At 47.5% G+C, this 13,537-nt stretch overlaps 1 protein-coding gene across 1 annotated transcript in view; it reads left to right on the forward strand.

Moving 5' to 3' along the window:
- The first annotated feature begins 3,217 nt into the window (after positions 1-3,217).
- LOC149349731 (uncharacterized) overlaps positions 3,218-13,537 on the forward strand; it is a 555,241-nt gene continuing 544,921 nt past the window's right edge. The window contains exon 1 of the mRNA XM_089578770.1: positions 3,218-3,446. The gene's annotated coding sequence lies outside the window, so the exon portion shown is untranslated. The remainder of the gene's footprint in view (positions 3,447-13,537) is intronic.

Genomic DNA, 13,537 nt, shown 5'->3' on the forward strand with positions numbered 1-13,537 from the left:
TGTGTTCTTGCAGCCCTGATTCGACGAGAGAGCTCTGCCTTCCGTAGTGCTGCAAACATCTTGTGAGACGAAGTGTAGGGTGCAGGCTTACGTCACCCAGATTATCTTCGCAGCCAGTGAGCGGCGCTGACTACCGCTGCTCCGCGACGGGACCACTGCGTCCGCTGCCATGGGAGCCTGGTTACTTTTGGCAAAGTCGGTACCTAAAGAAATTAAGACAAACCCCTCCGGCTGTACGTTCTAGATCTACGTATGGCATTCGACAAACATAGCTGCCTGCGTTGGACACCATTCCGCGAGCATACGGAGAGAACATTCTTGAAGGTCTGCTCACTGTAACGTGTTCGTATTTGTGAACATTTTGTGCTTCAAGAAATAAGCGTTGCCAAGAAATAAACGTTGGATAACTTGATTCGCTCGACGGAAAATGTTAAAGATTCATTGCCAGTTCTTTTAGTTGAAGGGGGCATTTTTTTTTTGTGTATGCTTCGCATGGTGGTCAGTGTTCTCCTCGTCACGAATTAATCCATTCTCAAAACATGAGAATGCCGGATGGAGAAGCCGCTATGCAGAAACGAAAGGCGCGGTAACCACATCACCCTCGGTGGAACCGCACTGTAAGAGAAGGGATGACGGGTGTGGAAAGAAGGGGAGGTGGGGAGAAAGGTACAGGCCCCGACGGTGGCATGGGGATGAGCCTAACCACATCTGGCACTACACGGTTATCACTCCCGCTAATAGTTTTGTGAACAGCAGCACCCGCAGCTGCTTGATTTGCGTGGAGCGTTGCAAGCATCGCTGCAGCATCGCGCCTCTTAGTTCTGATGGCTATCCCGTTTGTTTCGGTTGTGGTTTTCGCACGTGTTCTATGGAGGAATGTACAGTCTGTGTCAAAAGTAACCAGGCTGCATGGTTTGCTTCTAGCTCGTACAGTGGAGCCCTTAGAGCTTCCCTGAAGCTGAAATGGTTGTTAAAGGTAAGGACTGTGGGTTTTCTTACCTTCCAACACCTTTTGTTCTTTAGCAAAGCCACAAGGGCTCCACTATACAAGCTAGAAGCAAACCATGCAGCCTGGTTACGTTTGACAAATACGGTACGTAGATATAATTAGAACCATGATAACGTTATGTACGGTCCGTAATTGCTGGCGAGGAATTCCCTCTCAGCGATGTCGCTTGGTCAACAGCGAAGATTACTCCGCTGTGATATCCTGATGTGTACCTTGATGACGAGGTTTTGAAGAGCTGCACAGGCTTATACGGGTGCATACAATACAGGAGAATCGTGGAGAAGATTGGCAGCCAGACTAATCCGTTTCACACACTATTTAAACGTTGTCGCTCATCCTCTTTTGTCTCAGCTGGAAGGGGGGGGGGGGGGGGGGGTATAATGCCAAACCACAGTGAATGCCCCCGGACAGCATTCGATTCAAAATTCTGGGAGGCTTGCACACGCGTCAAGAATGGCCAGTCAGTCACAGGCTTGTTTCTGAGCAATATGTAAAGTCTAACGCGATTTGAAGCTGATCATTTCAGGGTTAGCCTTCGAATAAATTAATCTAGCATCGCTTATTTTCGCAAGAAGCCTGCAACCAGTGCTTGAGTTCAGCTAGCCGAAGGGCTCCGCTATCCTCACTGTCATGCTTGTCGCGGACTAAGTGACCATGACGCCACGGAAAATTTGTTCGTCATTTTCACCTGGAACGAACATGATAACCTTGAAATCGCGCTAGACAGTACTGCCCGCACCAAAGCACACTGCTCTCGGGACAGAGTCTTCGTCGGTCACTGGAGCTCGGCATGTCGGTCCAGCACATGGCTCTTCAACAGATCGGATATTTTCATCCACATGAAAAAAGGGCCACAAATTGGGCTTATGCCGCACGAGGCGGACTTATGGTTGCTTGCCGGGGGAACTTATCACTCATCCGTCAAGGCAACTGTTTGGTCTAAGACCCTTTTCCCAAGCATTTCACCCTAGAAGAGCCGAGCACCAGGCCAGGGGAAACCTTGTACCCATTAAAGAAACCGGCGGGTACCCGGCGGCACTGGGGATCGAACCCAGCACCTCCCGAATGCGAGGCGGATGCTCTACCACAAGGCCACGCTTCGGTTACAAGGCCACGCTTCGGTTATAAAATACCACATGAAAATATCAGAAGGAATTGTATAATTTTTCTCAGGTAAAATTCTGTCTACGTATGGTGTGATAAGCCTGGTAGCCTCTCGCGTTCCGTGTTGTATATGCTCGTCTTCCTCATCTTTCATCACCTACAAATTTTTTTTTTTGCCTTTTCAAACAGCCGCGCCCCGCAGCGGGCTCCTTCTTCTGACATTGCTGCCTTCGTTCTGCAGACTCCGTCCACGTCAATGGCGATGCATTGTGTGAAATATACAACGTAGTGGCATGGGACAAAAGTTGCCTGGATAGAAATTAAGAGTGTTGTCTTGCTGCTCACTCGCAGTGTCACAGCACCCGCTCTCCCAGTGAAGGAGGCCTGCAAGTTGCAGCTTTTTCACCGCTCTGAAAGACCTGCAACATTCTTTTCTTTTATTTCAGGCTTTTTATTTTGCGTAACAAATTCGCCCACGTTTTACAACGACTGCGCCGACTGTAGTTCACTAAGATTCATTTGCGTCGTTCGTGCAGGATACCAGCGACCTTTCGGTCAGCATGAAATGCTGATACTGGATAAATCTGAATGTTCTTTAAGCTCCCTCGGGCACATTTTTAAACAGCTTTCACTCTCAGTTTGCGTCGGACGAATGCACCGCAGGAAACGAGCGCCGAGGTCACACAGTGCGTGGTCGCGTTTGAGGCCAATTTCTTAGGTTCGCATCAGACGTGGGTGCACTATACCTGTCACTGCGCGTGCACTTAGTTTTCGCTTCAGATCGCGCTCCGCGCTTGCAACTTTGAACACCCTCTTGAAGTTTTCCCAGGTGTCTCCGTGCCCTCGTCCCGAGGCCGCGCTATGCACTATACCGTGGAGCCTGGTATCAGGGTTTGCACCCCTCTCCCGCGCGTGATGAGTGATGTTCGCGCGCAAAATCCACGCGGCCAGCGGTCATCTCGAGAGGTGCGTGGGCGTACCCCACCTCGTGGCGCCTCCGCTCGGCGGCCGCGGGCGTCTCGGCGCCGGTGGGGGCGCTCCGCGAGCACCGAATAGCGCCCGGCGCGCGGAACCCCGAATCGCGCAGAGCCCAGCGCCGCGCCGGCTCGAGCGGATTTTTGAACTCTGCGCGCGCTCGCGCACGCGGCGGCTCCCCGAACGCTTTCTTCGACGGCACCTTTCCTCGCCAGGAGGAAGACGCGCACCGGCGACCACTGGGAGAAGAACCAGCGGCCATGGACTAGCGGCCCGAGGCGCCGCTCCTCCATGGATGGCTTGAGAGCGGACGCTCACACCGGACACCACACGGCTCGCCCAGGCCCCCCGCCGCCGGGTGAGTGTGCCGGCACCGAAGCGACCCGCACTCGGGCCCTGACTCCGCCGGCTTCGCACGGACTCAGGGCCGCGAGAGCGCCAGTCGGGTGCCCCTCCTCCTCCTCTCGCGCCCAACACCGAGAGTGTCGTCTGCGCCGTGTCCGGGTACTGGCCCACCGAGCGCGGGACAGGCCGGCCGAAGCTTGACAACGCCGGGCGACGGGTCGAAAAAAGCTGGGGCCGCTCTGCTCGAAGTCTTTCCTAACTTACATCACGGCTTAGCCCTGCTCACCTACGGAAAAGTTACGGACCATTGGACGTTTGAAATTAATGACGCGGGTCGAGGCCAGGAAAGGGGCAGTTTCGCAACAGCGTTGCGGGACGTTGTAGTTTGTTGTCTGTCCGCTTTTCTGTTCGATCCGCTTCTTCTTCAATCGTCTGCTAACCTTCCTCGCACAAGAAGCGTTCGGCAGCCCTCTCTCTAAGCGTGTTACATTTCGCCGCTCACTGGGCTGCCTTTTCGCCCGTTCCCAGGTCACTCTGTATTTCGAGCAGACGGCACCCGCGGTCAGTCTCCCGTGACATCAAATCACAAGTCGTACATAGGCAAGGGGAGAGAAACTGAGATAGTCTTTGTAAATGTCAGCAGAACCTCCCAAAAAGCTGACTACTGTAGGGCTGCTACGTTCGAAGTGGCACTTTGCTTACAGAGCAGCAGAAGGTAAGAAGGAAAGAGTAAAGAAGGAAGAATTAGGAAAACAAGCGCAGGTATTAAATTCCAGCGCAACTGTTCCGTGTTCAAAGCCAGTTTTCCAGAAGAACCATTCACCAAGTTCCTTGGTACATGAAGCAGTGGTCATACTGTCGCTGCGCTACAATGAGCGTCAAGAAAAGATGGACTCTTGCGGTAATTGTTGCGGCGTAACAAAATCTCCCGTATAATGCTGGCACCTGCTGATCGAAGTAGAAACGATTGACGCTCGAGAAGAGCGAGGCAACATACAAGTAGAAGCACAATTTGTCTTCATTAGCTTCTCCTGAACAAATCGAAGACAGCTGTCTGTCAGAGCCGTGATGCGGTGCCCTGCGTTTTCTAGACCGTATCACTATCGCCTTTTTTAAAAAAGTCCCACAGAATTCTCTAAATATATTGCAAATAAATACGAGGAAGTGGTACCGTAGGCCGACTAACGTTTTCCCTCTGACAGTTCTCAACAAAGAGCGAGGCGACGGCCTACATGTGTGGTCATTATTAAATCTGACAAGCTGAGCATCTCTTTGCTTCGCCAGCCGTTGAAGCTTAAATTTTCAGGCGGCAGCACCGCACTTATTCCAAAGATGTATCGCCTCCATCCCCACTCAGCGTAGGGTTTATTTAAAATTGATATCTGCCGCGCAGGAGTGTTCAGAGTTTCATGCACGTCCGTGTCAGGCGCAGTGAGCTCCGTACATGCTAAATCAAGTGAGGGTAGTTCTATGTTAAGACGCTTCAACGAAGGCCGGCTACAACTCCAGCACGTCTCAGGCGTATAATACGGCAGTCGGATTTTGAGAAGCTGCTCAAGTTTGCCGGCATTTATGCATGCTTTGCCACACCAGCTGAGTTATGCGAAAGAAACTGTGCCCTTAGCTGCGCCATTTCTTGCAAGAGGTCGTTGCCTGATCGTTCCGCAGCGACAGAAAAAAGCCAGACGATATTGCAAAACGTATTGGATTTGATGCAGACACTGTTCAGCACATGGTTTTCGGCAGCGCTCATGAGTCAGCGTCTCTTACGCGCTACGGAGATGAACAGTATGATTGCCTTTTTTTTTCGTATACGGCATTGCGTATAGATTTGAGTCCATTTAAAAGTAAGTGCTTGCTGCAATTTGAAATTGTAAAAAAAAATCCTCTAAATATCAGGAACGAAAATGTTTAACCCGATTCTTCGCCAGCCTTTACGTCATTAATCGGTCTTGCTGACTTGTATGCAGAACAAATAAAAATGGAACTAAGCATTTTGCTGATTATTGAGCTGTCACTTTTGACGCATGGTTTCACATTTTAAGTCATCGAAAGGACGACCTCTGTGACGGTGTTTTTACAACACAGCCGCGTTCTCGTCTCTCTTCTCGAACAGCGCAGGCTGGCTTTTTCACCATTGCATTTTTTAAAGGCCTGCTATGACGGAAGATGGCTGCTGTAGAAGACTGATTCCTTGTTCCACAAGTGTGTGCAGAATTTTAAGCGGACAAGCTCGGCTTTCGTGGGCTGGTGTGTGATTTTAAGCGACTGACTGCTAGAAGAAAAAAATAATGACTATTAAAGTATCAGTTAGCTGATTTGAAGGTTATTATCGATCTAATTATCAACCCTTCGCAATATGACAGTACGCTGTCTGAATGAAAGTGACAGCGCTGCCCTATAAAGGTGACGCTCGAATCAGCGTCACTTGGCGTCTGGGCAGATAAGGCGTTCGTTCCTGATTTCTTCTTTCGATGTTAAAGTTCACCGAAATTAATTTCTGCTCTCCCGAAAGGCGCGTTCAGAATTAATCTTTTGTGGCAGGCTGTCACCCGACTTTTCGCGCTGGGGCATATCGCCTATGACAAGGATGATGACGGATGAGAGAGAAGAGATCTGAGGCATTAATTCGGCACACATGTTACCGTACATGTAATCCGTTCACTTTATGCTCTGAATTAATAATCGACACATAAAAGGACTACAGGTGGAGGGAAGCCTCCACTGTTGGTGGCATATGTTTCGTCCGCAGCGAAAAAAGAAAAAAAAAAGGTATTGCAGACAAAATGAGACCACTATAATGCTCACAGATGTGTACTATCAGCGTCAAATGAAACGCGAACAAAACACCTGAAACGCGAGCACGAAAAATCAAGCATATTAGAGGCTGGAAATGAAATACAGGGGTGGCCTATTAACCTTTCAGAAGAGCGGTCTTTTCGGCTTCGATGTCAAAATCAACTGCTCCTGTATTTTGCCTCCCTAGTATAATATCTGCGAGTTGTGCTGTTCGCGTTTCAATTGGCTTGTTCGCGTTTCAATTGACGCTGATAGTACATTTGCACAACCCAGACAGCACTTCGGAGCTGCGTGTAGGAAACATGACGACTACGGGTACCATGATCATAGGTATTTGGCAAGAGCTTTACCGCACAGGAGGGTGTAAAAAAAAAAAAAAGGCTTGGAACCAAACTGAGCAATATCACGGACCCATCCACGGAGGCTATTTTTTTTTCAGTTGTAGAAACACGTTATTACAATGTATGCTTCCTGCTACTTTGAGAAAAGTGGAAGTCGCAGGCGGTTCAGAGCAGTGTAAGGTATCTTCGTGCTCCCTTGCGGTTATCCTTGCGATAAAGAATTTTTGCTCGTACCTGTCACAGGTTTGCTTTTATTTTTTGTATGCGAGAACCTGACTCTTGCTGTTACCACGAGATGATCAAATGGTGCGCATTGTTATGTTGGCTGCTGTTTACTTGCAAAGTTAGGTTTGACGCACGCTTGAGACGAATCCAAGGCCTTCACATTTAATAGGGATATGTTTGCGTCGTCCTTATGAACACAGATCTATTGGTGAAGAAAAAAACACAGTAAATTTGCGTGCGGGTTGAAAACGAGGTTTCGACTACATACAGTGGTGAAAAACATTAACAGGGGACGCACAATTTTCGTAAATTCTTTGTTTATAGTTTGTGCTAGTACTTGTACATACCCGTTGTTAGGAACTTGGGACAACTCCAAGATAGGCAACTCCTAGATAAAAGGGAAAAATTTTTACAGAATTGCCTGTACGGTTGTGAATAACTTGTAGTACATTGTGAAATGTCTTTAGCCAAAACCGGCTCGGCTCCTTCCTGAGGGGCGATAGGAGGCAGTTTGGTTTGCAGCTTTTTTTGGGCAAAAAATACCTCACAATTTACAATAAGGTCTTAGTTAGCGCTGCTAGTCTAGAGGCCCATTTTGCCTCAGTGGGAAATATGACGAATATAACTATTCGTACAGAGAACGGGCCGGCGTCTCGATACCTCACTTAACGTTTGTTTCAAAACGATTCAAACTTTGAACAATGGCCGTCTACGGAAACGACCAAAATTTAGACTTCTTCAGGTGACAAAAGAGCGAGTTTTGAAGTATGTAGGGCTTCAATCGTTTTCTTCCCAATGGGTTTCAAATATACTAAGGACTGGGTTTTTCATAGTAGTAGTAGTAAAAGACCTTTATTCGACCATAATTTATAGGCCGAGCATGTCGACCGCCTGGGCGACCAGAAGTCGCTGTTCTTCTTCCCCTTCAGCGCCAAGCCAGTCGAGCCAGGTGGTGATGGATAAAGAAGGTGGGGGGTAGGAACCCGACTGCTGAGCCTGCCGGGCAATAGAAGAGGCAATGGGCCAGGTCCGCATAGATACAGGTGCGCATAGACGTCCGCATAGATGTCCGCATAGATGTCCGGCCAGGTCCGCAGAGATGTCGAAACAGGGAAATTGTTCAAAAACTGAGATTTCACGTTGTAGTGATATGTCACGGTGTCTACTACACACACGCATACGTCGCGCCGTATTTGAGAGGCCGTACGCTACGCCGCGCAGATAAATAGGTTTTTAAATCAAACCTTAGTATCGCCGCGCATTTTTTTTTAGATAGCAATGCAGCCGATAGTTTCTTGTCATGCGCCACACGGTGGAAAAATGAGGGAACAAGACCGCTGTGCAGAATTCTTGGTGACTGGCCGTTAATATTAATTATACGTCCACCTAACGCCTGACTACCAGTTTCACGTGTTCCCTCACTAAGAGTACGCCCGTCAACCGTACACGGTGGTTGCACGTGAAAGCTATAAATGTTTAGTTCGATGTCCATAGGTAGTGCCGCAAACCCAAGAGAATTGGTGCTATCTTGTATACTTGAAACCCTCTGTGACTGTTGAAGCTAGGTGTTATCTTAGGAGCTTGCCTTAGCTGCAACAGAAAGGCACGAGTTTTTGCTCGAAGTCCAGTGTGTACTCTCTTGTCCTTTTATTCAACGTTTTTTCCTTGGCATAGTGCAATGCTATTGTACGACATCAACGCTTGGTGCCCTGATGGTTGATATGGTTCGAGTTCTGCACTAAATGCCTCATGTCACTGGAAAAAAAAAAGATACCATAGCTTTCACTTAAGGGCCATATCATAAAATAGCCGTTGTTTTTATGTTTATTGTTACACTCTTACATGCGTCCACTCTCAACAGAAAACAGCAAAGAGAGAGTAAGCTGTCCTCTGGCTGTCTTTCATTTTATAAAAAGGGAGTGGGCTACCACTGTTTGTTTCTTGTGTGCACCGCGCTTACTGTTTCTTTTTTTCCGAGTTGGTGATAATAAAGAAATTATCCTTGTATTCTTTTTATTTATTTTAAGTAACTATTATTTTTAAATTGTGATGCCACTGTGTTGGTGCTTTTATCATGTTTTTGTGATGCCTTCCCCGCAACTAATGCTCGTTTCAGTTTTTAGGGTGAGAAATTGAAACGAGATGAAATGTGCGCTTTGGACGATATATGCGCATATCAGTGCAACGCGTGATCGAGCCGGTCGAGTTTTGGACTTCACACGAGGTTTTGAGCCCCATTATTTTCTCTTTGGAGACGCATCAAAGTTGCCGAGTGTGCACCTAAAATACCTCAGTTTTTTTTTATTACATTTACAATACAGTTACAATACAACACAATTTATTCACCACTTTTTCATACACATAAATCTGCTGGTCAGCCTAAGCACAAAGCGCTTGTTGGCTGACCTGATAGGTATGCGTCATCACGCCTCATTTCTCCAATTCGGCAGATATATTTTAAGCTCACTACTATGCGGTTAATGACCGGAAGTGCTATAGCTGACACCTGACCACTTTTCCTGTATTTTCGTTCTGATTATACAGTAGTGTACAAAAAGATGCGATATTTCAGTGTTTCGAATTTAGTTTTCCGCGCGACGTTGGTGGGACAACCAACGTTCGTCATCACATTAGACGACATTTTGTTCCCACAGCAAGTTTATTGGGGAACTGGTTTCTGCGCTGCGTGAAGGTATCGGTGATTATATTTGGTTTGTTACAAAATAAGGTAACGATTTAAAGAATACGTTTCCACAGTAACCTAATGCCGTCAGTAATTCGCACGCAAGCCTTTTCCGTCGATCACAGCTTGACAGTGCCAAAACATGGAGTCCGGGAAGCTGACAATGAATGTCTATTCTTTGTTTCGCCCGTCTTTCAGCCGCTGGTCGACTTTCTGCTCGGCGATGATGACTTTTTGTCCCTCGGACGACGTGCGACGCTCATCCAAATGTCCACTTGAAATTTATCTCAGCAGACTGGCTTCGCCACTCCGTAAGGTCCATCGCCTTCTTCATCCAACTTTTCACAAACATAAAAGAGTGCTTCGGGTAGTAATTCTGTTGAAACGCACGTCCAGAACGCAGATTTTTGCGTGTTTATGGAAGCACAGCCTTTTCAAGAATGCCGTAATAAACCTTTGCGATCATGGTACTTTGAATTCACTCAAGAAGACAGACTTCATGAGCGTAGAAGCAGCCCCATTCCGATACGCTCCCGCTTGTGTTGTTTCACGCGGGAAGGTGATGACGAGTTCTATATACATTGTGTTTGAGGCGACGTATACAACGAATCCCATCATTTCCACACGACAAGAAATTCGATTCTTGTACTGAAAGTACTCTTTTCTATTCGTCGCCTATCCACACCACCTGTTCCTTTACCTACATCATTCTTAGACCCCAATTCTTTTCACTGATGTTCGGATTTTTAGCTGGGCTCCTGTCGTTTAGGTCAGCACATTGCGCACGGCGTCTCACAGTCCATGGAGTTTCTGTAGAGCCTGATAACAGGGTGAATTCTTCTGAAATGTCGATAACAGTCAGCCTAGAGTTTTTTAGGCTCGAGCGTACAATGTCTTTATCGGCAACTTAGTTGGTCGATCTGGCTTGTCTCCTGCGAATATCGAGAAACCAAACCTCATCTGAACCTATATCTCTTCAAAACTTGCGGAGGCGTGGACTGCAGTGTTCTAAAATCCGGTGGAAGCTGATGGTGTTTTATCTAATAGTTGTGGCTGCGGATAATTTTTATCTGAGCATTCTTAATGACGTTATGTTAACCTCACACTCCGCCCATTGCTTATAAAAATATGCAGTAATGCATGTAACCGCAGAATGTCACCTGAGTGTGAAAGCAAGTCAATAATAATTTAGAACAGACGGAAAATTAACACAGTGAGAAGTGCCCATGACAGGACAAAAATGGAAAACGAACTGAAGCCAAACAGTTACGCCCCCAAAAACTTCATACGGAAGAAGCGGGCATTATTACATCATAATATACTCAGAAACAGCGAATAGGTCTTTTATATTTGTGGTATTTTGAATTTGTACGGAACAAAAAATGAAAATACATCTTTTTGTTCACTACTGCCTGTTCAATACCATCTGTTTATCGTCCATATGCCTTGTGTCGAAGCAGTTTCCTTTTCAAGATGCTTAATTGGCACTCGTGCTGCTCTGAACAATGTAGTTCGCAGAATGGCTCACGTACGGCATCAATTCTGTTCTAGTGCGCTAAATTGCAGTAATGATTGCATTTAGACCACATATAGGATGACAATCACTTCAGTTATTTACATATTTAGAATTGAATGCACGTTTACCCTTGAAACCATACCGCTCAGAACGCGGTACTTGTGAACTGCCGTTGGAAGGAGGCTTGACTGGTGACAGAATTATAAGCCGGACCAAAAGTCCTGCACATACAGCTCGGAGTTTTGAAGTGGATGCAAAAGTAAGAGATAGAAATTAACAGCTACACGTTCTTTAATTTTACCCTTTAATGCCCAAATTACGAAGGAGTCAATGTGTAAAATCACTAGTTTTACATTAGATTCGTTAATGTAACCACGTTCACAACCCAATATCAGAATTTTCTTAGCGTTGCTAAATTTGAGAAACGGGTATGCCGCCGACTACCAACAGATAGGATTAGGTTCATTTTGAGCAGCTAGTCCGAGAAATTTGAAAGATCAAAACGAGGGTCTCAAACCAATTCAAAAGCCCCGAAGCAGTAAACATTTTTTGATCCAACAAATGTCTTGCTGTTTTTTTTTTCTAAAAAAAATGCGAGGAAACGAGAAATGAGGAATTGTTCGACTCTGGCTGGAAGTCTTATGTTCGCTTCCCCCTTTTCTTCTCACAACTGTGGAAAACAGTGCAAATGGAACAAAACATAAAAAAAAAGAGAAGAAACCACACTTTTCACAGCTTGCTCCCAGTGACGCCAAATGTTTTGATCGGAAGGCGTTGGTTACTGAGAACATGTTGAAATCACACTTACTGTACGAGCTCCACGCAGTAATGGGCATATGGCGTTTAAGCCGTATGTGGCGAATTCTCGTTACTGGGCAGTAAAGGGCGAAGTAGAACATTTCATAGCCTGCTAACGTCCGTAGTTATACCTAGGCACCAGCACGAGGGACAAAGGTTGCTTTCCGTAACCAATGCATACGAAATAAAAAGGCCATCAAACATACGTTTTGCCGCTAGATCGTTAGTGTTAATTCTGAACCAAAAATGGCCGCACGGGGCGGTGCGGTTCCACCAACGGAGCGGGGAAAGGAAGGGTGAGAGCGGTGCGTAGCCGACTGCGCGTGTTGCTAGTGGAAACGGTGGCTATACGAAGACGCCCGCCGTCGGCGTCTTTGCGGGGATCGGTGACGGAGGGCCACAAAAGACGAGCGAGGAAGCGGCGTTTCGCTCGTACCGACTCGCTGAGGAGAGACGCCGCTGTGAAAAGAGCTCGACGAAGAAAAGCCGGCCGGAGTAATTAGCGCTCGCAGAAGCTACGCCGGGAACGGCGCGCGCAACAATTGATGCTCGCCAGTGGGCGGAGACAGAATAAAGACAAACCTCCTGCGCCAGAAAAGCGGAAAGGAAAATATAGATAGAAAGGAAGAATAGGCGCGGCAGAGGATCACGCCGCAGACTTTTGATTAATGCAAGCGAGGGAAGCGTACACGGGCGACGAAACTAACGGAGCCCGGCACGGATAACTTCAGGAGCGGAGAACCGTATGCGGCCGCGTGAAAAGAAGTGGTGTTCTCTTCTGTCTGTCTGTCTTGCAATGCTTGGACTCGTTTGAGTGAGCAGACGTTTCACGTACCATTACAAACGCCCCCCGATCCTCGTCTGGCGGCGACTGAATAGAGTCCTTGCCCAAGGCCGTAACGGAGCTTCTGCGGCCTATAAACGGGGCATTTGGTGCTGCTGAAGATGCGTTGATTGTTGACGAGGCGAAAGTAAGCCTCTGCGAAAGCACGATCACGTGGCAGCGACGCCCGATGGATAACCACAGTGTGCCGAGCATGCGCTTTGCTTGAATGAGCGCCCACCTTTAAGGAGTTTTCAAACATCAGGTGAATATTTAACGCAGCAAGCGTCGTCGAAGCCCCTTACTATTTGAAACGAGTTACGGCATGCCAAGTACCCGCAGGAGGCTGCTCATTGAAGCCGTAGCCAAGGGAGCGAAAGGAATAGAGGGAGAGTGAGTAAGCTGTAACCAAACCCAACACTAGGTGTCAGCAAGATGTGCCGTCAACTGGTCAGAGGTCAGCCAAGCCTGGCACGTGTGAGGAGAAGAGTATAATGTAGAAACTTAATGGCAACGGGGCAAGGGGAAAGGGAATGCTGGGTTCGGGGCTATCGGGGCATGCAGGGAAGGGTTAGAGACGGTATAATACAAAACGGGTAACGGGGAGGAGAGCACTGAGGTGGATGCGGCGAAGGGCACGTATCCAGGGTGTGATGAGAAATATGCCAGTGACAGAGGTGGTACGGGGATATTTTCTTATGTCGTCACGGCGATGTTCATAGTTATTTTCTTAGATTACTTAATGGTTTCATAGTGATCTCAGGTTGTTCTGAACTTTGTGTAGCGTGCCGGGGTTGCTATATCCGAATGAATAGTTCAATGTCTGCAGCAGGGACATTGCGGTGGACAGCTAAAAAGACGGCGAGGTACTCCGGCCGAAAGCTAGCAGCAATTTCATACGCGCAAGTGCTTGCGCTCT

The sequence above is a fragment of the Amblyomma mixtum genome, chromosome 3 (genome assembly GCF_055824585.1).
Source record: "Amblyomma mixtum isolate Tamu chromosome 3, ASM5582458v1, whole genome shotgun sequence".
Taxonomy (NCBI): Eukaryota; Metazoa; Arthropoda; class Arachnida; order Ixodida; family Ixodidae; genus Amblyomma; species Amblyomma mixtum.